Raw genomic sequence first — 26,413 nt, forward strand, 5'->3', positions numbered from 1 at the left:
TATATCAAAACATCATCTGCAAATAAATTAATCTTATAATCTTCATCCATCACTCTCATCCCTCTTCATTCTGCCTTATTGTTTGAGCTAACGGCTCAATAGCCAATGCAAACAGAGCTGGTGACAATGGACAACCTTGTCGAGTTGAAAGCGTCAATTTAAATAATGATGAAACTTGACCATTTGTCACCACCCTAGCAGTCGGGTTCGTATATAAAGCTTTAACCCAACCAATAAAAAAGGGCCAAATTTAAACTTCTCCAATACTTTAAATTAAAAAAAATCCCATTCAACCCTGTCAAACCACCATTGGGTGGTTGGGCTGCTGTCAATATGCATTGACCAAACTAATCAACCGAAGAATATTATCTGAAGTGTTTCTATTCTTAATAAAACCTGTTTGATGAACATGTATCAATTTAGGTAAATACTTAGCAAGTCGATTTGCTAATACTTTTATAAAGAAATAGATCTATACGAAGACACTTTCAACAGGACTCTATCTTTTTTTGGGGATTACATTAATTAAAGCACTAGACCAAGATTCTGGTAACTCAGACTCTTTGGTCACTTGTTGTAATGACTCCTCAAACACCAAAGATAAATCTTCATAAAAAACTTTATAAAATTCCATTGAAAACCCATCGTCACCTGGTGACTTCCCATTGGGCATTTCCAACATAGCCGCCTTAATCTCTAATTCTGTGAACGGAGCTTCCAAATCCATAACATCCTCCTCTTCTAATGCTGTTAATGTTAACTTAGATAAATAAGAATCAATAGAACCACTATCCTGTTTCCCTTCAGAAGTTTATATTTTTTTAATAAAATGAATAAAAATGGTCATTTAGTTCCTAAGGTTTATAGGTAACTGTTGAATTCTTTTTTACAGCATTAATAGTCCGTGAAACCTGTTCCTTCTTTAACTGCCATGCAAGTACCTTATGTGCCCTCTCACCCAACTCATAATAACGCTACTTAGATCGATTAATTAAACATTCAAATTGTTAAGTCTGCAACGTATTATAACACAATTTCAATTTAGTCAAAGCCACTTTTTTAAAATCTTCTGTCAATTCCTTCTGAAATTCCTTCTCCAATTCATCAATTTGCTTTTCTAATTCAAAACTTTCTGCCATATAGTTCTTCTTAAGTTTAGTAGTATAGCTAATAATCTGTCCTCTTAAATAAGCTTTTAATGTATCAATTTTTAAAACATTTTCTTGCTCTCTATCCACTGATTTAATCCATTTACTGACATCCCTCTTAACTGTTGATATATCTTCAGACATATTAGATATTTTAGTTGTCACATCCAAAAATCTTTGAGTCATTTGTTTAGACATATTGTCCATATGATAGGCAATCCCTTCCAAGACTGTTCAAACAGACTCCATTCCAAATTCCAGTTCCACATTTTGAGGCCTACCTTATCTAGACTCCACCTCAAATTGTTCCTGTGAACTGCTCATTAAAGGTAAGTCTTCCTCTTCGTCCAACGTTGTCGGGCCCTTCCCCATGTGGCTGCGGGTCTGCACACCTGATGGCAGTATCCCAACCATGTCGGGATGCCGCCGCTCGGGTCCCCCCCCCCACAGCCCACACGCAATCCAGTAACTCACGGACCCTTGAAGCACCGTGCATGCCTGTCAAGGCCAGGGACTGCGCAGAGGCAGCTTCTGACGCCATTCTCCGCATCCCTGGCTCACCTGATGGCAGTCCAGGTTCAAGGGCTCTTCTCTCAGCCGGGTCACCCATGTGTCCGACATCGTGAACACGCGAATCAACTCAGGTCGAGCTCGTAAACACGCCAGCACCATCTTGTGCAGACAAGGTCGGCGCCGGTGTAATACTCAGTCTGGCAGGAGTTCTCTTGTGCCTTGGAGGTTCCAAACGACAATTCCGTGGCTTCAGCTGGACAGGTAGGCCTCAATTATTCAGCACTTTTAAAAGGTAATTTCTTCTGTAATTCAGCTTTTGTGATTTTTAACACTAGTCACCATTATGACCCACTAATATTCCCAAAAATAAAGATACAACTTTTAATCACTTATATAAACTTTAAAGATGGGTGCTTAAAAAACTGGCTGAGGAGGGGTGTGATCACATGTCTGCCCTCTACGCCATCTTGCCATGCCCCCCATTGTACAGATTATCAAAAGGTAAACATGGTGACAAAGACTGATGAGTTCCCTATTCTCAGAATAGATGATTTTATAGATAAGGTGGGGAAGGCTAAGTTTCTGACAAAGATTGATCTCTTAAAAGGATACTGGTGTATTCCTTTGACAGAGAAAAGCAGGGAGATTTCTGCATTTGTTACACCTTCAGGATTTTATGAGTATAATGTTATGTCTTTCGGGATGAAAAATGCACCTGGCACATTTCAGAGAATGATTAATGCAGTAATTCAGGGTTTAGAGCACACAGGAGCCCATATTGATGATTTAGTAATTAGTATGGATACATGGTAAGAATACATGCTTGAATTAGAACAGTTATTTCAGAGACTGGTGGAAGCACACCTCACAGTGAATTTTCACAAGAGTGAGTTTGGACATGCCACTGTAATTTATCTGGGTTATGTGGAAGGAGAGGGATAGGTGGCACTGGTTGGAGTAAAAGTATTGGCTATCACTGTGTTCCATATCCCCGGTAATAAGAAAGCTCTTCGGAGATTTCTTGATATGATTGGCTACTATCGTAGATTTTGCAAAAACTTTGCAGAAATTGCAATCCCATTAACAAAACTACTTGGGAAGAAAGAAAATTTTATCTGGTCAGATGCATGCCAGGAAGTTAAAGGCCATTTTATGCCATTAGCCTGTACTTTTGACCCCTAACTTTGAAAAGTCATTCTCTTTAGCCATGGATGCCAGTGACAAAGTGGTTGATGCTGTACTGTTACAGAGAAAGGATGGTGATGGATTAGAACATCCTATTTTGTACTTTTCGAAAAAGTTTAACAACCATCAACAAAATTACTCAACCATTGAGAAAGAGTTATTAGCGCTTGTTTTAGTGTTGCAAAATTTTGATGTGTATATTTATATTTATACTGCTCAAAACCCAATACTAATATATACTGATCATAATCCATTATTTATTTCTGTCTAATATAAAAAAATAAGAACAAACGGTTAGCTTAATGTTACAAGAGTATGATTTAATTATTACACACATAAAGGGGATGGATAATGTAATAGCAGATTGTTTGTCAAGATGTTAATCTGGGTAGAATTGAATCTAATTACAATCTTACTGTAAAAAAATTGAGTGTTTATTTTATTTTATTTATGTAATAATTCCATTAATTGTTAAACATTTGTTTTTGTGGACCAATTTTTTTAGCAGGGGAGGTGTTATAGAGTTCGGAGATGTGTATTTGCCTATGTGTTGTGTGGTTTTATGTTCAAAAGAGGATGGTCTGGAGGACAGTTTAGAATGTTGGGATTTCAAAATAGATGAACATTCTGAAGGCAGCCAGAAAAATCCAGACCTATCCAGCTATTTCTCTCTCTGCAAGCAACACAAGACCACTTCAAATTTTGTGCTCTCTCTCTCTCTCTCAAAGATATTTTGGCTTCAGTTTACCAAACAAACTGAATTTTGTTTCAGATCTTTGCTTTGGTTGAGATCGAAGTTTAGTGAGTCTTGTGTGTTTTGTGTTTGTTTTGTGTCTAAATTTTTCTGTGGGCTGGTTGGAAATATAACTTTGACTTTAATTACATCTGTTATCTTTAGGCTGGGGAATTTATTAGTTTTATGTTGTTATATAGATTTGCATAGTAACCAGTGGGCATTGTTATAAAAGGGGGGATTTTGAATTAAAGTTTGAAGGTGATTTTTTTTGTTAATAAAGTAATTGTTCATCTTTACCCCTGTGTGATATGCCTTCTTTGTAGTTGCTGGTTTGATCTTGTAACACTTATTTTACCTAACGTAAACCCCTTCAAATTCTTAGCGCTCATGTATGTAATGTAAGTTCAGAAAAGTTAATTGATTCACAGTCCAATCTCACTTCTAATTCCTCCAAGTTCACTGGTTGCAGGCAATTCTTATACTGCGCACAAAATTTAACATTTATGAAGTTCACCAGGCTTTGGTGCTTGAAATGTAAATGGTTACCGCTCAGGAATTTTCTTGGTGGTTTTTAGAGAGAGATTTGTTGTTGGCTGGACACAAACAGATCCCTTCTAATCTGCCACACCAGTGTCTTGCCAAAAAAATTTGCTCCATCAGGGTTTTCCAGGTGATAATTTCTTTCTTTCAGTTCACCACAGAGTTCCTTTTTGTTTCCCTATTTTCAAGTGAAACATTAGGCAGCCAGTCCTCTCCTCTTGTAGGGACCACAAGGGCTTTGACCAGGCTGAACTAAGAACTCCAAACCCATCTTCAAAATGGGGTTTTTCCACTGCTGAACTGAATTCTCTCTTTCTCTCTCCCAGAGAAAAGCCCATTTGACTCTCTCTACTTGCAAAACCACGTGACCCATTTAGAATAGCAAGCTGCACTCAGACAGTTTACGGTCCTGACCTAATCCTCTGAGCTCTTTCATCTGTTGCTTTTCAAAGCAACAATCCATTAGTGAAGTCCTTTGGGTACTCTTCAAGGTTTTCATAAAGGCTCTTGGAGCCGGACTGTCAGGCTTGAGAAGAGTTCTAATATTTTAAAGGAGATTTGCTTTGAAGTGTTTGTATGTGACCTACACTAAAAAAACCTGCCACAATTGATCTCACCAAAATATATTGCGATGGAATATTTTGTATATGTATTTGCTAGATAAATTGGTAAAATTAGAGTAGGTTACATACACTTTAAAACAGATCTTTTTTTAAATACTGAAGAATTCATATTCAGTGATGTAATGGAAGATTTAAACCAGGTTATTTTTAACTTTTGCGGCCTTTGCTTCTACAAGGCTGAGAACCTGCTTGTGTTTTAGAATAAGCAGACATAAGCTAAATTCCACCGAAGGGCCAGAGATGCTGTTATCTGACAAAAGGACATCTGTGTACCAAGAACATTTAATCTTCCTGCTTGTTTTGGTCACAGACTGTCAAAGGCCTAACCTTGATGCAAAATAATCCATTGTATTCAAAGTGATAAACTAGAAAGTTGTGTTATTTGATAGAAGCCTACGCATGCTAGCTTGCTCGCTTATCTTTCTTTCTATGCTGGGAATAGGTGCTTGAGTAAACAGTTTTTGGGTAATATAAGCCATGGTCCCGCTGCTGAAGTTTGAGACTCTCCGAGAGGTGGCAACATCTCTCAGCAAGAAGAAGAACTTCTAGAGTCCAGCCAACGTCCCGGTCGGGGGAGGTGGAGAACCTGCTACAGGCACCCCGACAACCTACTACAAGTGTGCAGTCGTTGCCTTGCCTTGGCAGTTGGGACCAGTCCAAGCGTTGATAAGTATAATTGGGAAGGGCTTGCATATTGTAGTTTGATATCAGCTTTAGAATTTGTAATAAAGATTTCTATAAACTGAAGTGCTCTCGGCGTGTGTGTCTATTTTCTTTCGGTAGCTCAGACACTGTGACCAATCTAAAACGAACAAAATGAGAGGTACAAGTTTACCCAGGACAATTGGCGTAGTCGGCAGGATGAAAAGAGAGGGGCTGGTGCTAATAACGGACAAATGTAGCAGTAAACCATGAAAAAGGATTCCAACCAAGGCTCAAACTATCCTTGTGGGCCACAATACCCAGACACTGGAGCTCACGAACAGATTTAGAAACATGCTGAACAATAACAGAAATATTAGTGGATACATTAGGCCGTGTCCCCCACGGGCAACTCCCTCGGAACGTCCTCGACATTACAAATCCAATTCCTGGCACCAAAGCAGCTATTAAGCCAGATCAGCAGGAGCGCAAGATGGAGGACCTGGAACAAAGAAGCTTGACATATGTCACTCACGATGCCATAAGCGTTCAGTATTTAAACAAACTAAACCATCCTGTCCCTCAATAGCTACCCACCGAGTGTTACCCTGGGCAGGTGTCACCATTTCCCCTTTTATTGGAGGGCCACTACCTGGTGGTGCCACCCATACCTTTTGTCTGACATTCTCTAGCTCGGGAATGGGGGGCAATGACTGTTTTTCCTCTGGAATAGGCTGTAGTTCAGAAACGTGAAGAAGTTGGTGGAAGGGCGATGATTCAAATTGTCAACTGCCTGCTACAGTACATGGCACCACCCCTTCAGAGTTCCCAGTGGTGTTAATAAACAAATTTGTTCCTTCAGTAAGCCGTTCATTCGTTCAACTAATCCGTCAGCCCGCGGGTAATAAGGAATATGGTGGCCCCATAAGATACTGTTGTCAGTTGCCCAATCACAGATTGCCTTCCCAGAGAAGTGCGACCCATTATCAGACTGAATCTCCTCTGGTACATCATAACAAGAAATTAAATGATTTAGTCCTTGGATACTCCTAACTTGGTCAGCCATCTTGCTGGAAAAAGCAAAAACCAGGCCCGAAAATGTGTCAACCATTACTAGGACATAACGTTTACCCATACAGTCTGGCATGGGACCTATGTAATCAATTTGCCAGACCACAGCTGAACGAGCACCCCATCTTATTCGGTCATGCAGACCAGGAGGAACGGTGCGGGACTTCACAAGCTGACGTGCTGGGCATGTACGCATGACCATGTGGACATCATACTGATGGACGGGTAAGGCATGGAGTAGAACCCGATCCATATCGTATTCATGCCATGATAAGGAATGGTGACGATCCTGATGTAATTGATATCTGGAATGATGACCATGGTAATAATGCAGATACCCCTTGCCATGTGCCTGACATACGCCCCTCTCCACCTACTGTTCACCCCCTCCCCGTAAGGCAGCAGACTTCCCAAACAGATGGAGACAGAAGGGGGGATGATGTAAGGGTAGAAATTGAATACCCCTGTCTCCCAAGTGGACCCAGGGGAAGATACCCGAACCCCTGCATATGCTCTCTGGCCCACCCCCTCTCTGGGATGGCCTCGGCCTCCTCCAGTAGACTGGGTAAAGGGCTCTGTGGGCCAAAGTGGGAACAGGGGTCGGGAGCAGTCAACGATACGTGATTTCTCTATAAAAGAGCTGGCAGCCATTGGAGATCTATTTAGGCAAAAGACGGGAGAAACTTTGGCGGCCTGGTTCCTGCGTGTTTGGGAGCAAGGAGGGGGTCATGTATATTTAACCCCTGAGGAATTGTTGGGATTAGGAACATTGACTACTGATATCCGGGTCACTGCTGAGCTGCGGGGTAGAGAGAGAGAGGTGGATTACTTACTTGCCACTCTGGGGGATGCCCTGCTATGAGTATACCCGTCACCAGTAGATTGGGGTTTACATTTGCTGAACAATTGGGGCACCACAGAGGAGGGTATAGCGGTAATTCGTCAACAGGCCCTGGTCTCTGCCTTGTATGCAGGGCATTTGTGGCTGTGGGTTCATGGGGGGAGCCCTGATGAAGAGCTATTCGTGGCCGGAATGCATATCCGATTGGTTTGTTCCGCCCAACCCACTGTACGGGGACTGATTCTGTCCGTAACTAGTCCGCTAATTGGGCACCCTGTGTCTGAGGCGGTGCACGCCTTATCTGGGCTTCGAGAATTAGAACTGGGAGGTAAAATCCACTCAAGTACAGCCCAGGTTAAATCAGACAAGCAGGATGAACAGAGAGGGGCTGCTACTAATAAAGGACCGACAAGAAAGGACCTTTTTCTAACCTTGTTAAAGTTAGGCGTACCTAAAAATGATATTGATGGGAAACCTACCACAGTCCTTTATGCCCTTTATAAGAGAAAAGCAGGGGAACATCATCCCCAGCTGTTGAGTCTCCCTGGCCCAGCTGTGCCTTCTGCCCCCACTGCTGCTTCTATCGAGCTGGCTTCTCCTGCTCCAGTTACCCTTGATGAGAAACAACAAATGGTTAAAAAGGCTCTTATGGATAATAGTGGCATGTGGTCTTGGAAGCCCCCAAACCCTACTAAGGCATGAGGGTGTGGGCAGGGTTCCCGTGTCTACTCCATTGAGATATGGTGGATGCATGGGGACCCACGGCCCTACATATTGTTAACAATCCATTGGGATGGGGGTAATGACTGCCAATATTTGGCCTTGGTCAACACCGATGCGGAGCACTCGGTGATTCCTGGTAACCCCGACCTCTGGACTGGATTGACGTTTCGAATAGAGGGGATGGGAGGAGTGATCACCCTGGTGAAGGAAATAAAAGTCCGTGCCACGGTGGGTGATGGCCCTTCCCCTGTATGGTTACATGCCTTGGTGGCTACCACTGACGAGTATATCCTGGGTATTAATATGTTGGCTGGTACAGCCTTTAATACTAGCCAAGGGGGATTTGCATTTGGAGTTCGGACTATTACAAAAAGACTAGTGATGGGTCGGGCTAAGTGGGATCCTGTGATGGTGCCTCCCCCCCACCCCCGAAACCAGTATGCATTCCACAATATCGACTCCCTGGAGGGCAAGAAGAGATTACTGCCACCATTGATGCTTTGCAAGAAGAAGGGGTAGTGAGGCCCACAACATTGCCCTTTAATTGGCCGGTCCAGAAGCCGGATGGCTCCTGGAGAATGACAGTTGACTATCGTTTTTTGAACAAACATGTCCCATCACTTGCTTTGGCAGTTCCGGACATTGTTACCCTTATTGAAAACATTGCTACTGGGAACTTGGGAACATGGTATACTGTCATTGATCTCGCTAATGCCTTCTTCAGTATTCTTATAGCTGAGGTCTCACAGGATCAGTTCGCCTTTACGTGGAAGGGGAACCATTATACCTTCACCCACCTCCCTCAGGGCTATGTACATTCTCCCACTATTTGCCACAGCCTAATTGCCCTTGATTTGGAGACGCTGCCGGTATCGCCTTCTCTCTCGATTCACATTATATTGATGATGTGATGATCCAAGGGGCCACGGAAGAGATGGTACAGGAAGGTATGGAGAGTGTCCAAGATACCCTGATGCAAAGAGGGTGGGTCATTAACCCCTCCAAGGTGCAGGGCCCACCCCAGATGGTTATTTTCCTTGGAATTCAGTGGCATGCTAGAGAACAGGTGGTTCCCGATAAAGTTCGCAATAAGATCGTAGTCTTGGCCACTCCTACTAACAAAAAGGAGACCCAGCATTTTCTAGGGCTATTGAGATACTGGCGACACCATATTCCACACTTGGCATTGCTTTTACGTCCTCTATACAAGATTACCCGAAAGAAAGCAGACTTTTTATGGGGTAATGATCAGGAAAGGGCGTTCCAGTCCGCCAAGCAGGCTATTCTTCAGGCCCTGCCCATTTCTCCCCACATCCCAAATAACCCCCTACGAACTACGTTACTGATCATGTGGCCTCCTGGAGCCTCTGGCAGAAACAAGAGGGCCGACGAGTCCCGCTGGGATACTGGTCATGAACCATACTCGAGGCTGCCACTCGTTATTCTGCTTTTGAACATCAGTTACTGACTTGTTACTGGGCCCTGCTGGAGACGGAAAGAATGACAGGTGATGCAGATGTTCAGTTGTGACCTGCACTTCCAATAATGAACTGGGTCCTGGCAAATAACGCTAATCTAAAGATCGGGCGGGCTCAACAGTCTTCTATTGTTAAATGGAAGTGGTATATTCAGAGTCGTGCGACCAGAGGGCCTGAAGAGGTGGGCCGCATACACAAACAGGTGGCTGATCTTCCATCTCGTCACAAGGATGTTGAACCTGCCTTTCCCCCTCCCCTACCCCCTTCACCAGTTCAGCAGAACAAGAGGATGCCTGGTTTACTGATGGTAGCAGCCGGTGGTTGCAAGGAAAGCAGACGTGGAAGGCGGTGGCTTACCATTCCAGGTCGGGAACTCACTTATCGGAGGAGGGGGTAGTGGCTCCAGCCAGTATACTGAGTTGAAGACGTTCACTTTACCAGTAGACCCTCATGATCACCCTCTTCGCCTGTTTACCGATTCCTGGGCTGTGGATAATGGATACTTGATTGGCAAAAGAACGACTAGCTGAAACATGACCGCCCAGTATGGGGAAAATAGTTGTGGCAGCTGTTGTGGGATGCTTCCCATCATCGTGAGATAACCGTATATCATGTTGACGCCCATACCAATGCGACGACTAACATGGCATAACATAATGCAGGAGAAGATCAGCTTGCCTCTATCAGCCACACTGATACCGTCCCCCTGGCTTGATGGGCACATTTGAGTAGCCATTTGGGGGAGAAGGGATCAGATATGTGGGCCCGTACACATGCCTTACCTGTCCATCAGGATGATGTCCGCATGGTCGTGCGTACATGCCCAGCATGTCAGCTTGTGAAGTCCCGCACCGTTCCTCCTGGTCCCCATGGCCGAATAAGATGGGGTGCTCGCTCAGCTGCGGTCTGGCAAATTGATTACATAGGCCCCATGCCAGACTGTATGGGTAAATGTTATGTCCTAGTAATTGTTGACACCTTTTTGATCCTTGTTTTTGCTTTTCCCAGCAAGACGGCTGACCAAGTTAGCACTATCCAAGGACTAAACCATTTAATTTCTTGTTATGATGTACCAGAGGAGATTCAGTCTGATAATGGCTCACACTTATCCGGGAAGGCAATCTGTGATTGGGCAACTGACAACAGTATCTTATGGGTCCACCATATTTCTTATTACCCACAGGCTGCCGGGTTAGTTGAACAAATGAATGGCTTACTGAAGGAACAAATTTGTTTATTAACACCAGTGGGGACCCTGAAGGGGTGGTGCCATGTGCTGCAGCAGGCAGTCGACAATTTGAATCATCGCCCTTTAAAGGGAGGTACACCTTTCCACCGACTTCTTCACATTTCTGAACTACAGCCTATTCCAGAGGAAAAACAGTCATTGCCCCCCATTCCCGAGCTAGAGAATGTCAAACAAAAGGGATGGGTGGCACCATCAGGTAGTGGCCCTCCTGTAAAAGGAGAAATAGTGACACCTGCCCAGGGTAAAACTCGGTGGGTAGCTATTGAGGGACAGGATGGTTTAGTTTGTTTAAATACTGAATGCTTTACAGAAACTATGGAGAATGCTATGCTCATTTCACAAGTAGGTGCTAATTGAAATGATGTCATTAAATGATTAGTCTGGAGACACTTTTACTGTTGAAAGCTCTATGCAAGGATTTTCACAGAGTGCACAGAAAGGTCACTCATGGGTTCTTGTTTACATAAAAACAACAGATGGTAGCATAAGTCTAACTCCTATTGTTTGCTGGAGAAGGAGGGTGTTTTGGCAAGTGAGTGAGAGAGAGAAAGAGAGACTAAACAGTAACAACTGAAACAAGCAGGAGAAACGGAAACTCCAGAGTGGTGGATGGCTGGAAGTGCTATCTGTCTGATGTTTTTCTTGGAATAGGTGGAACAGAAATGAACTCTGTGGTAGCCTGAAAGAAAGAGGTTATCATCTGGAGAACCCTGATGGGGCAAGTTTCATCAACAAGACATTGAGGTGACTAATGGTGGAACCTCAGTTGGGGAAATCGTGGAACAACAAATCTCTCTCTGCAAACCTACAAAGAACCTTCCTGAGCAGTAAACATTTACCTTTCGAGCACCAAGGCCTGGTGAACTTTATACATGTTAAATTCTCTGCACAATATAAGAATTGCCTACAACCAGTAAACTTGGAAGAATGAGAAGTGAGATTAAACTGTGAACCAATGAAGATTTCTTAAATTTACACACACGTGCACTTAGAATTAGAAGGGGGTTAAGTTGCGTTAGTTAAGTTAATAGAGATAAGTTAAAGTTTGATTCTGTTTTCATGTTTAAAGATAATTAAAAACAACTTTTGTTTAAGTAACTACTTGTCTTGGTGAACGTCTATTACTGCTGGGTTTTGGTGTCCTTTGGTCTGGTAACATTTTATGGGGGTTCATCCAGTCAATTGAACATGAGTTTTGTGGGTCATTAGTCAAATATTTTTTTTTCCAAGCTAATTTAAAGCTTGAGTGTGAAAAACAGCAGAAATAGATGCTAATAAATTTTTGTCACAGCCATCACCTGCAGAGCTGCAGAGCAAAAGAAAAGAGAAACTGATGGTTATTTCTAAGGAATTAAAACTGACTGAAGTTAAGCATTGGATGAGGAAATTACAAATTCTGAGGATTAGAGTGAAATACTATATAGGTGAGGGTAAATTTGTTCAGAAAGACTTAGAAGATATTCTAGAGGATAGATCTGGCGAATTGCAATTAGAATTGGAGAAATTGAGGATGGAAGAAGAAAAAGAAAAATGGAGCGAGCAAGAGGAAAGAGAGAAACGTAATTTTGAGTTGCAGAGACAACAGTATGAGACAGACCAAGCTGAAAAACAGAGGAAATATCAGGAAGAGTTAGCTGAAAGACAGAGAAAATATGACTTGGAAAAGATTGAAAGGGAAGGACAGTTTCAATTAGAGAGAATTAAAATTGAGAGGGAGGGAAGAAAGAGAGCGGAGTCTGTAACTCCTGAGGAGAGGTTTTTGCCTAGCAGAGAGGTAAATATAGTTCCTCCTTTTGATGAGGGAGATATAGATACCTATTTTCAGCTTTGAAGAGGTTGCTGAGAGCTCAAGATGGCCATATGAAAAGTGGTCTTTAATGTTCCAAAGTGTATTGAAGGGAAAAGCACAAATTGACTGCACAGCAAGTGGCAAATTATGATACTGTTAAACAAACAGTATTGAAAGCTTATGAGTTGGTTCCATAGACAAACATTTAGGAGTTTGATAAAAGCATGGAATCAATTTTATATGGATTTTGCTCTGAAGAAATCTGTATGGTTTGACCATTGGCCCACCTCAAAAGGAATAAATAATGATTTTGACAATTGATGTCAATTGAGGAAATTAAAAGGTGTGTCCCAAAGGAGATTAAATTATACCTGGATGAGAGAGACGTGGCTTTGTGGTGTCAAACAGTTAGATTAGTGGATGAATGGTAGGCATTTTCAGAAAGTTAATGTGGAACAGATTAATAAGCCTGTTCAGCGGATTAATATGGAGCAGGATGGTAAGCTTGAAATTATGTCTGGAGAGAGTGTTAAGAGAAAAGATGAAATGAAGGTTGGAAAAGATATAACCTCTGGATCTGTATGTCATTTTTCCTGTTATTGCAAATTGTCTAGTAGTAAAAAAGTAATGATAAAGTAAGGGTTTACCAGAAGCATGTATTTCAGACAGTTGAATTTAGGCAGAGCAAATGTTCTAAACCTGATAAGGGTGTCATGGATGTTTCCAAACCTTTTGTTTCGGAGGGTTTTGTTTCAGTGAAGGAGGGAGAATCACAGTTTCCAGTTAAAATTCTTAGAGATACTGGTTCAGCACAATCCTTGTTAGTACAAAGAATTTTATCTCTGGATCAAAGGACTGACACAGGGGAGGCAACTTTGATTAAAAGTGTTGGAGGTGAGGTGGAGTCGATATCTCTTCACAATATAGTGCTAAATTCAAAGTTAGTTAAAGGACCTGTTGTGGTCGGAATAATTTCAAAGTTACCCACGCAGAGGGTCTCATTTTTATTCGGGAATGATTTGGCAGAGGATAAATTTGGGTCAGTTTTGAGATAAACAAGTAGGCCTAGGAAAGATGAGGTGGAAGAGAATTGTGAGATATATCCTCCATGTGCAGTAACAAGGTCGGTGTCTTAAGAAATTATTGAGAAATGAAGAAGATCCAATTGACAGAAATTTGCCAGGTGCTTCTGAAATGGTTTTGAAAGAGCAGGGTAATTGTGAGAGTAAGGATTTCTCTTTGTCAAGGAAAGAGTTAATTTGACAACAAAGAGCAGATACAAGTCTTGTTGACTTAACAGATAAAGCAGTAACTGAACAGAAGATTAAAGGAATGGCTTGTGGTTATTACTTAAAGGGTGAATTGTTGATGAGAAAATGGGGACTTCTTGATATTCCTGCTAATGAAGAGTGGTGGGTAATTCATCAGGTTGTGTTTCCTAGAAATTACCGAAATTAAATTTTAAATTTAGCCCACAGTACACCTTTAGGTGGTCATCTTGTGTAAAGAAAACCATAAATAAGATTTTGAGACATTTTTTCTGGCCTGGTTTGAGCAAGGATGTTGTAAATTGGGGCCAGACATGTCATGTTTGTCACGTTGTGGGGAAACCTAACCAGGGTCTTCCATTGGCTCCATTACAACCTATTCCTGTTGGGGAACCTTTCACAAGGGTTATTGTAGATTGTGTAGGTCCCTTGCCGTAAATTAAGTCTAGGAATCAGTACTTGTTAACAATTATGTGTACGCCATCTAGATTTCCAGAAGGTATACCATTAAGGAATATTAAAGCCAAACCGGTGGTAAAGGCTCTAGAAAGATTTTTCACAGATTTTGTATTACGTAAAGAAATTCAGAGTGATTGGGGATCTAACTTTATGTCTGGGCTGTTTCAACAATTAATTTATGAGTTGGGAATAAAACAGATCACTTCATCTGCGAACCATCCTGAAACTCAGGGAGCTTTGGAAAGATTTTATTCTACTCTTAAAAAGATGATGAGAATTTATTGACTGGAGAATGGAAAAGATTTGGGATGAAGGTATTCATTTATTGTTATTTGCTGCAAATGAGGCTGTGCTGGAGTAATTAGGTTTCAGCCCTTTTGAAATTGTGTTTGGACATCAGGTTAGAGGGCCATTAATGTTGATAAAAGAACAGTGGGTTAATGAGGATGTGCAGTTGGACTTGCTGGATTATGTTTCTAAATCTAAGGATAGGTTACAAAAAGTGTGGACTTTGGAACAAGAGAATTTAGAAATGGCTCAGGGTAAAATGAAGAGTTTATTTGACGGGAAAGCACAAGTGAGGAATTTTAAGACAGGAAGTAAAGTATTAATTTTGTTTCCAGCACATGACAATCCTTTGAGAGCTACATTTTCTGGACTGTACACAGTTAAATCAAAATTGAATGATGTTAACTATGTTGTTAACACTCCAGATAGAAAGAATAAAACTCAGGTTTGTCACATAAATATGTTGAAACCTTATTATGAGGGTAATAGTAGTGGAGAATAATCTTTATCAGAGGTGTTAGCTGTTGACAGGGTTGAGGAAGTAATAGATCATAAGATTATAGAAACAAAATCTTATGAGGGTAACCCTAAAGAAACCATGGTTCCTGTGCACTGTCTAGCTCAGCTATTTTGGAAAATTTGGAGGAATAGTTAGGTCATCTTAAGTCACAAGAACAGATGCAGTTGAAGGAATTAATTAAGAAATTTACAAATCTGTTTCCTCACGTTCTAAAAAGGACATCAGTGATTTATCATGATGTGGATGTGGAAGAAGCAAGTCCCATAAAACAGCACCCTCATAGAATAAACATTTAGAGGAGTAAAATCATGGATCAGGAGGTGGAACATCTGTTGAGAAATGACATTATTAGACCCTCGAACTCAGATTGAAGGCCTCCTTATATTCTGGTACTGAACCCAGGTGGAACTATTAGGTTTTGTATAGATTGCAGGAAGGTTAATTCAGTAACTAAAACAGATGCTTATCCTATGTTGAGAATAGATGACTGTATTGATAAAATAAGAAAAACTAAATTTCTTAATAAGTTGGATTTTTTGAAGGGTTACTGCTTTGTGCCTTTAACTGAAAGAGGAAGGAATATTTCAGCTTTTGTTACTCCATCCGGGTAAATGAGTACAATGTGTTACCTTTTGGCATGAAAAATGTCCCTGCAACATTTCAAAGGATGATTAATTTGGTAATCCAAGGGTTAACACATACAGATGATTTGGTCATAAAAAGTGACACATGGGAAGAACATTTGAAGAATTGGAAAGCAAACTTAACTCTTAACTTAACACTGGTATCTCATTGGCGGAGACATCGCCGCAACTCGGGAGACCAAAAAATGGCTTGCACTCTCACCAAGGCGACGCCAGGGCAATGTCCGAGACGTCTCTGAGATGTCTCCGCGACGTCTCCAGACAAGGTAGCAACCAATTCGCCTGGAAATCACGGGGACGTCGTCGTGACGTCTCCAGCAGTTGCTGCGACGTCTCTGCAACATCACTGCGATATCACCACAACGTTTTCTAAATCTCCTTGGTCTCCAACAGATCCCGGAGACGTCACGGAGGTGTCTTCCCAGTCGCGGACAAAATTGGTCTCCACTACGTCGCCGCAACTGATGGAGACATCACGGAGATGTCGTGGAGACGTCTCCGAGACATGCTGGAGACTGGAAAAAGTCTCCAAAAAAATTGAGCATGTTTGAATTTCCCATGACTCCCATGAGAGAGAGAGGGAGAGAGAACTGAAACAATCAGGAGGAACTGAAACAGAAAGTCCAGAGTGGCGGATGGCTGGAAGTGCTATTTGTCTGATGATTTTCTTGGAATAAGTGGAACTGAAAGAAACTCTGTGGTAGCCTGAAAGAAAAAGGTTATCATCTGGAGAACCCTGATGAGGCAAGTTTCATCAACAAGACATTGAGGTGACTAATGGTGGTTCCTCAGTTGGGGTAATCCTGGAACAACAAATCTCTCTCTGCAAACCTACAAAGAACCTTCCTGAGCGGTAAACATTTACCTTTTGAGCACCAAGGCCTGGTGAACTTTATACATGTTAAATTCTTTGCACAGTCTAAGAATTGCCTGCAATCAGAAACTCGGAAGAATGAGAAGTGAGATTGAACTGTGAACCAATGAACTTTTCTTAAATTTACACACACATTACATTCACATGTGCTTAGAATTAGAAGTGGGTTAAATTGGATTAGTTAAATTAATAGAGATAAGTTAAAGTTTGATTCTGTTTTCATGTTTAAAGATAATTTAAAAAACCTTTGTTTCAGTAACTACTTGTCTTGGTGAATGTCTATTGCTGCTGGGTTTTGGGGCCCTTTGGGCTCATAACATTATCTATATACAATAAAAAAACACAACATGACTGTCACAGCAGGTACTGAAATAATGTTTATAGAAAGTTGTCTTTTATTATTGAGCATGTTGTGCTGCAGTTAAGACATCAGTGAGCCCACATCTCCATGCCATACACAGATCTTTTTTTTAAAGAAGGATTTTAATGCTTTGGAAGTACTTTGTCAACTGAGATTAATACATAGAAGAGGTGGGCTGTTTTATGAGGAAATTGAACAAGTTAGGCTAATAGCTGCTGGAGTTTGGAAGAGTGAGAGGAGACAAGAGTGTATAGTCTTGATCTGACCAAAACCACAGGCATGTTTCTTCTTGTGGAAGTATCTATCTCTTGCGCTTTTGTGTTTTAAAATAAAAGATAATTTATTTAAGTCAGAGTTGGAGCTAAATCCTTTACTTTTACAGGGTTATAGGTCTTTGAAATTGTCTTGCTCAAAGGCAGAGTCTTTGATGTTTTCAGGCCAAGGTGAATAACTTGCTTATAAGCATGGAATCAAGGGTTACCATGAATGGATGGGAATACAAAGTTGAAGTTACAATCAATCTGCCACGATCTTATTGAACATTTCTTGGCATGGTGAATGGTCTATTCCTGCCCTGAATGCCAAGACAAATTGATCACAATATGGGATACAATTTGCTGTACACGGAGTTTGAACAGTGCAGTCAATATTAATCTTGCATCACCATTTGAGCCAAATCACCTGTTGGCAATATGCAGTCTTTTAACCTTAACAAAATTACATTTTTAACTAAAAACACAACGCTGGAGAAACTCAGCAGGTCAGATAGTGCACTTTATATAGCAAAAATAACAATATGTAGCCAACATTTCTGACCTGCTGAATTTTTCCAGTATTGTGGTTTTCCTTCACTCATGGTCTCTGCAGACTTTTCATAGTTTACCTTCTGTAGTTGTATCCTACTAAAAGGCAGAGTTGTTTGACCAGCATCTGATTGTTATCAAAATGATTTCCCATATCTCTTGTTATCTTTCCATGGCATCATTCTTTGGCTTGGCTTCGCGGACGAAGATTTATGGAGGGGGTAAAAGTCCACGTCAGCTGCAGGCTCGTTTGTGGCTGACAAGTCCGACACAGTTGCAGCGGCTGCAGGGGAAAAATGGTTGGTTGGGGTTGGGTGTTGGGTTTTTCCTCCTTTGCCTTTTGTCAGTGAGGTGGGCTCTGCGGTCTTCTTCAAAGGAGGTTGCTGCCCACCAAACTGTGAGGCGCCAAGATGCACGGTTTGAGGCGATATCAGCCCACTGGCGGTGGTCAATGTGGCAGGCACCAAGAGATTTCTTTAGGCAGTTCTTGTACCTCTTCTTTGGTGCACCTCTGTCACGGTGGCCAGTGGAGAGCTCGCCATATAACACGATCTTGGGAAGGCGATGGTCCTCCATTCTGGAGACGTGACCCACCCAGCGCAGCTGGATCTTCAGCAGCGTGGACTCGATGCTGTTGACTTCTGCCATCTCGAGTACTTCGACGTTAGGGATGAAAGCACTCCAATGGATGTTGAGGATGGAGCGGAGACAACGCTGGTGGAAGCGTTCTAGGAGCCGTAGGTGATGCCGGTAGAGGACCCATGATTCGGAGCCGAACAGGAGTGTGGGTATGACAACGGCTCTGTATACGCTTATCTTTGTGAGGTTTTTCAGTTGGTTGTTTTTCCAGACTCTTTTGTGTAGTCTTCCAAAGGCGCTATTTGCCTTGGCGAGTCTGTTGTCTATCTCGTTGTCGATCCTTGCATCTGATGAAATGGTGCAGCCGAGATAGGTAAACTGGTTGACCGTTTTGAGTTTTGTGTGCCCGATGGAGATGTGGGGGGGCTGGTAGTCATGGTGGGGAGCTGGCTGATGGAGGACCTCAGTTTTCTTCAGGCTGACTTCCAGGCCAAACACTTTGGCAGTTTCCGCAAAGCAGGACGTCAAGCGCTGAAGAGCTGGCTCTGAATGGGCAACTAAAGCGGCATCGTCTGAAAAGAGTAGTTCACGGACAAGTTTCTCTTGTGTCTTGGTGTGAGCTTGCAGGCGCCTCAGATTGGTACCGGATGTAAACAGCGTCTTCATTGTTGGGGTCTTTCATGGCTTGGTTCAGCATTATTCCCTTGTAAAGCCACATAGCATTGCATGTTAAGTCATGGGTTTTTTCACAAGCTTTACATATGTTTACCACCTATGCTGTGAGGCCTGCTGAGGTCCCCCAGCATTTCTGTGTGTTTTACTGCAATCACGGTGCCTGTAGACTTTTGTGTTTAACTCTCTTCTTAACAAGCTAGCCATTTCTTCTGTTACACTGTTGAAACCACTGCATTTTCCCCAACTAATCTAACCTGACTATCATACCAGTACACGTAGTCTATTTAAAGCATTTTAAGATATCCTTACATACCCCAGACCCTTTTGGTTGTTCCTGATAATTACAAACTCTGATCTGCTGCAGTCCCATTTCCTTGCACTTACTACATTATTTCTCCAACCATGGGGTCATGGAAAAGGCAGAACGTCTATAAAGTTTAAACCAAGTTGATTGCCTAACAGAAAGAGGTACCCTGGAAACACTCAATGCTATCTGAAGTAGAATGTCCAATTCCCTTGATGTTGTAAAGCCTTTTGGATTGAATGGGCTGCATGAAGAACAATAAAAAATAACATTACAATACCTTTTTTTTCGCCTTTGTGGTCTTCTGGTTGACAATAATGATTTGCTGAGACTGGACCAAGGATTGAACAACACTAAAAGCAAGGCAGGTTGACCTTAACTACTTTTTTTTTGTTCAAAATCCTAATTCCTCACGGAGTAAAACCGCAAAGGAAATGACGGGACAGGCAACACAGCTTTTCTCAGTGTGAGGTCAGCATATTCTCCACACTACAAATATGAACTAAATGTGTTCTTGCATGTCTTAAAGTTTGCAGAAAACAATTTCCCACGGCCTGATATGACTTAATGTGATCTATGGATGAAGATTTTCTGAGGAGGACCTACCTAATTATTCCCAATCCTATGCTCTTTGCCCAGAGTACTGCAATGTTCTCCTGCCTAGATGTTGGATTTAATGAATGGAATCAGAATAATCAGGTCAGGTTATAACCCCATAACTTGCACAAATTACCACACACTGATAGAAAAGATATATTGAAACAAAAACACAGAAAAGAGGAAACTGATAAAGTTCATCTTTTATTCCTATCAGTGATTACAACAGATCACATTATTAATTACAATATTGCATTATTTCAGTTGCACACTATTTATTACACAGTTTTCACCATCTAGAACACACTCGAACCCCTGTGGTGCCCACCGGTGCCAGAAATCCCCCCATCGTACCCGTGGACACCGTATGCTCCCTCTCCAGGTACACGCAGGCATGAACATAACCCCAGAAGATGGGAAGGTAATCATCCCAGGTTCAAACCTCGACTGCCCACTGCCTGGACCCATGGATGAACAACTTGGCCCAGCCGATTCTATTATTGGCCCCTTTCACACCTGCATCCCTCTAAAATGGTCATTCAGTGTCCTGAGACAGGAATGGGGGTTTGGCCTTTCACACTTGACCACTCCTAAATGGGACACTGCACATGTTCACACTTGCAAGGAGCCATCCCCAGGATTAGGACTGTTCTACCTTCTACGGGTGACGTCATGACGCATTGAATGATGGTGGAACTGCCCTAAATCTTAAGCATATAACCATATAAACACTTACAGCACAGAACAGGCCAGTTCGGCCCTACTAGTCCATGCTGTAGCAAATCCCCACCTTCCTAGTCCCACTGACCAGCATCCGGTCCATACCTCTCTAGTCCCCTCCTATCCATGTAACGATCCAATCTTTCCTTAAATGTAACCAATGATCCCACCTCGACCACGTCTGCTGGAAGCTCATTCCACATCCCCACCACCCTCTGCGTAAAGAAATTTCCCCTCATGTTCCCCTTATAAATTTCCCCCTTCAATCTTAAACCATGCCCTCTAGTTTGAATCTCCCCCACTCTTAATTGAAAAAGCCTATCCACGTTTACTCTGTCTGTCCTTTTTAAAATCTTAAACACCTCTATCAAGTCCCCTCTCAATCTTCTACGCTATAGAGAAAAAAGCCCCAGTCTGCACAACCTTTCCCTGTAACTCAGACCCTGAAATCTTATATTTACACAAAATTAATTATGCTTAATTATAACATGATTAAGCTTTATGTACAGCACAGTATGAGCCCTTCAACCCCTGTTGATGTGCCGACCTATATAAACCTTTATAAGGGTCCGAGGGAAAGTGCTATCAATAAATAGCAATAGCGGAAAATTTTTAAACTGGGTGGGAAAGTTGGTGGTGCTATAGCGCTCAATTTATATAGCATGAGAAAGTGCCATCACGTACAATTTATAAATACTGTGGGGGAAAAAGTGACGGTGGACCTGCCTTCCCAGAATTCCATGCGGCAGAGAAAGGGCTGTATGCACGTTTGCATGTATGGAGTATTCATGGAGGGGTTTCTCTGCCACACAGCATACTGGGAAGTCAGGCCTGTCATTGCCTTTTCCCACGGTCTTTATAAATTGTGCACTACAACGCTACCAGCTTTTCCATGCTGTTTAGAAATTGTCCGCTGTTGCTATATATTGCTATTTATTTCCTCTCTCTCTTCCGCTATGACTTTCCCATAGCAAAGTTTATATCTTCATTTTAATCTTTTCATCTTTCACACACCTGCACTCCCGCAAAATCTTGAGTCATTTCAATCCCACAATGCAATTGCCTGTTTCACACTTGCCTGATTGCAATGCCAGCATCTGCAGATACCAGGGATTGTACCAGGGGTCAAGGACATCAATCCCCAGTATGACGCCAGAGTTGAGCTGATTTTGCTTTCACACTAGACACTTTAACATGGCAGGGGATTGGGAAAGACAGTAAAATTCTGGAAGCTAGGAGAGAGAGTTTGTAGAAAACTTAAGAGATAGAGAGGGTGCAGAGAAGGTTCACGAGAATGTTGACAGGATTTCCAGGTTTGAGTTACAGAGGAAGGTTGTGCAGACTGGGGCTTTTTTCGCTGGAGCGTCGAAGATTGAGAGGGGACTTGATAGAGGTGTTTAAGATTTTAAAAAGGACAGACAGAGTAAACGTGGATAGGCTTTTTCAATTAAGAGTGGGGGAGATTCAAACTAGAGGGCATGGTTTAAATTGAAGGGGGAAATTTATAAGGGGAACATGAGGGGAAATTTCTTTACGCAAAGGGTGGTCGGGATGTGGAATGAGTTTCCGACAGAAGTGGTCGAGGCGGGATCATTGATTACATTTAAGGAAAGACTGGATAGTTACACGGATGGGAGAGGACTGGAGGGGTATGGACCGGGTGCTGGTCAGTGGGACTAGGAGGGTGGGGATTTGTTACGGCATGGACTAGTAGGGCCGAACTGGCCTGTTCTGTGCTGTAAGTGGTTATATGTTTATATGGTTAACAGCTTGTTGAGAATTCCACCAGGGGATCTGAAGTTCTGGTTTGGGTCATTTTCAATGAACCCAAGGTCGTTAGGGAGTTAAAGGTCATAGAACCTCTAGGAAGCAGGGATCATAACATGGTTGAATTTAATTTAAAAATTGAAAAGGTTAAAAAAATTTATCGGGTGTATCAATTTTTCAGTGGAATAAAGGAAATGACAGTGGTATGAAAAAGGAACTGGCTCAAGTAAACTGGGAAGGCAAACTAATTGGAGGATCAGAGCAGGACTGGAAGATATTTTTGCAAGTAATAAAAGGAATGCAGGATAGATATATTCCAAGGAACAACAAATTTGTCCAAGGAAAGATGGTACCATTGTGGCTAACAAAAGAGATGAAGGCTAAGATAAAAGCAAAGGAGAGGGCACACAAGGAAGCTAAAATTAGTGGGAAGTCAGAGGATTGAGATTCCTTTCGACATTTACAGAAAGAGACAAAGAAAGTCATTTGGAAAGAAAAGATGAGCTATGAAAGGAGATTAGCTAATAATATTAAAAACAATGCTAAGAGCCTTTTCAAATATATAAGGAATAAAAGAGAGACACGTGTTGACATAGGACCGACAGAAAATGATGCTGGGGAATTTGTAATGGGTTATAAAGAGATGGCAGAGGAACTTAATCAATATTTTATGTCTGTCTTCACCATTAGTAATATCCCGGGCAGACAGAGGCTTCAGAGAGTTTAGTTAGATTCAGTTAGGGTTACAAAATAAATGGATTAAAGATTATACCTTCATTTTAATGAAGGTATAACAGAACAGTCGTCTATCGAGTCACCCCAGAGGACTAGACCACCCACCTCGGAAATCAAGACCTTGGGTACGCACGCCCTACAAAATATCACCACCCTAGACTTGATGGCAGGACCTAATCCCATACAAGGAAATCCCCAGCCCACATGGCCACATGGCCATCTTGTACTTTCCACTCCCACACCTCCACAAAGAAAGGCCAAAAAGCAGGCCACACACCCCTCCCCTATATCACTACCGGGGAGGTCCAGAAGGCAACGGAAACCACAAAAAACTTTGGACAAGAACTTGCAAACAAGGGAGGAAGGAGGAGATGGGGATAACAATTTTTTAAGGGGGTAAATGTGGTGACATGTAATTACACCACTAGGTCACTAGGTGTCATCCCGGTGACCTTGTCTATAAAGGAGTCCAGAGCTACAGTCTAGCCTTCCAGGTTCATCTTGCAGAGAGACAAGACCTCTTAGTGTATATATTAGTTTATTATATCGCCTCAAACCGTGCATCTTGGCGCCTCACAGTTTGGTGGGCAGCAACCTCCTTTGAAGAAGACTGCAGAGCCCACCTCACTGACAAAAGGCAAAGGAGGAAAAACCCAACACCCAACCCCAACCAGCCAATTTTCCCCTGCAACCGCTGCAACCATGTCTGCCTGTCCCGCATCGGACTTGTCAGCCACAAACGAGCCTGCAGCTGACGTGGACATTTACCCCCTCCATAAATCTTCGTCCGCGAAGCCAAGCCAAAGAATGCTGTCTTATACTCGCACTGCTGGTGTGGTTATTGTCAGTACACTGGTAAAAACCATGCAGATTCAGGGAAAATGTGCAAACACCTTACAGACACAGAATTTGAATCCCATCCAGATCACTGGCACTGTAAAGGCCTTGTGCTAACCATTCTGCCTACCCTGCCATTCTGAAGGGATCGCAAAAAAGTGGTCCTCTTGTTTAAATAGGTAAGGAGGGATTGTAAGTGATGTACTCTGACAATAAATCTGAAATCTGAATCTGAAATCTAATGATAACCTCAAGCAATTTCCCAAGCCAACTAGCCTCCTGTTCCCTGCCTTTTGTTGACTGTTTTGGTAAAACAGAGACATTACAGCACATTTCCTCTCTTCCCATCTACTGAGATTCCCTAGTAAATTACCAAAACTCAACTTAAGAGGTTCTTTCATTTCATTCAGTTACCTGGAGTACATTCCACCCAGATCAAAGGATTTATCCACTTTTGGTGTGCCTTGGGTCCAAACAGGGAGTGTGGGGTAGTATAAGTCTGTGCTCCTCCCCCTGCCATTTCTACCAGCCTTTTTCTTCAGGTACCTTCCCACATTTTGCTCATTCCTTGAAGTGCTAATTATAGTGTATATTTTTACCAGCCATACAGGATTTAGTAATGGGTAAATAACCTGGTCAGGTGACGGACCTCTTGGTGGAGGAGCATTTCGGTTATAATGACAACATCTCCCTGAGACACATCGACATCATTGACATTTACAGGCTATACCCCCTCAATGAGTTATTATGCCGCTCCCCACTCACCCGCAACACGAGTGTCATGTGGTTTCATTTTCACGTGCTATAAGTACACGTTGGAAGGAGGGGGGACGTGCGACGGGGTGAACGGAGGAGGTTAATGGCAGGTATGGCACCTGCTCCCCCCTCGCAGAGAGAGCTTTCGAATGTCAGTGTTGTACCCTCCCCGCGGTTACCCTAATGCCCCCCATTCGACTTGTTCTGACGCCGACTCTGACCTGAGTCAAAGCTATTGACAAGGGTAAAATGATAAAAGTGTTTAATTGGGGAAAGGCTAATCGTGATGGGATGAGGCAGGAACTAGGAAGAGTAAAATTGGGAACAGATGTTCTTAAGAGAAAGCACAAAAGTGATGTGGGGGATGTTCTGGATGAGTTTGTTCCACAGAGTGTTAGGTAAAACATCATGAGATGGGAATGTGCAGGGCTGTAACAAGATGTGAATGCATCCTTGTACTTACAAGATAAGAGAGACATTGATGGATTGAGAGGCAGGAAGCTAGCAGGGAAAGGATAGCAACAGTTTTAGTCATTGGACAAGTAATGATATGATGATGTTCTAAGCATGTATCCAAGGGTATAAAAAATCACCATTTTGCTGATAACGGCAGAATGCATTCTCCGACTAACATGGTTAGTCGCAAGTGTTACAATCCGGTAATAAAGAACAAAGAACCCTGATTTCGACTCAGCCTGGTGTTTGTCTCACTCATTCATGAACAAAGCAGACCTAACAAGAGATAGGGAAAATATGGTAGTAAAGGGAACCATGGTTGATAAAAGAGGTGAGGCAGGTGGTAAGGAGGAAGAAGGATGCATACATTAGATTTAGGGAGTAAAAAATAGGAAGGGCACACAAGAAATATATGGTAGCCAGGAAGGAATTTAAGAAAGGACTTAGGAGAGCTTGAAGGCAGCATGAGAAGGCCTTGACAAGTAGGATTAAGGAGAACTCTCATCTGTTCTATGCCATACGTGAAGGTCTGAAGGATAAGGAGAGTGAAGGTAGAGCCGCTTAAGGAAAAAAGGAGGGATCTTCCTAAAAAAAAATTAGGATTTCATATATACCACATGTATTTTTTATGTATACTTTTATTCAATATGTATGTATGGATGTGGTTATAAAATTATTAAATAAAATTAGGATTAATAAGTCTCTTTGACTGGAAAAGATTGCTGTGGGAGGGAAGGAAGGAAAGAGATAGCTGGGGCATTGGCTATGATTTTTGCACCCTCGTTGGCCACAGGGGAGGTGCCGGAGGATTGAAAAAATGGAAAACAGTGGTCCTCTTGTTTAAACAGGTAATAGTGAGAAACCTGGGAATTATAGAGGATTTAGTCTTGCATCAGTGCTGTGTGCAAACTATTGGAGGGAATTCTTAAGAGCAAGATTTTGAAACATTTGGAGAAGTACAGTCTTCTCAGGGATAGCCAGCAAGGCCGTGTGAGGGGAAGGTCATACCTCTCGAGTCTCATTGAGTATTTTGAGGAGGTAACAAAATAAATTGATGAGCGTAGGGTGGTAGGTGTGGTCTATGCGGAGTTTAGTATGGCATTTGGCAAGGTCACCCATCAGAGACTCATTCAGATAGTCATGAGGCATGGGATTTAGGGATTCAGAATTGCCTTGCCAAAAGAAAGCAGATAGTAGTTCTGGAGCAAAAGTATTCTGCCTGGAGGTGTTTG

At 42.3% G+C, this 26,413-nt stretch overlaps 1 protein-coding gene across 2 annotated transcripts in view; it reads right to left on the reverse strand.

The window, feature by feature from the left end:
• LOC138739614 (P2Y purinoceptor 8-like) overlaps positions 1 to 26,413 on the reverse strand; it is a 73,205-nt gene that overhangs the window by 23,600 nt on the left and 23,192 nt on the right. The window contains exon 1 of one of the 2 annotated variants that reach the window (XM_069892009.1): positions 19,594 to 19,698. The exons of the other annotated variant lie outside the window; for it this stretch is intronic. The gene's annotated coding sequence lies outside the window, so the exon portion shown is untranslated. Of the gene's footprint in view, positions 1 to 19,593; positions 19,699 to 26,413 lie in introns of those variants that run through there. 2 annotated transcript variants of the gene reach the window in all.

Source organism: Narcine bancroftii, chromosome 7 (assembly GCF_036971445.1).
Source record: "Narcine bancroftii isolate sNarBan1 chromosome 7, sNarBan1.hap1, whole genome shotgun sequence".
NCBI classification, from domain to species: domain Eukaryota; kingdom Metazoa; phylum Chordata; class Chondrichthyes; order Torpediniformes; family Narcinidae; genus Narcine; species Narcine bancroftii.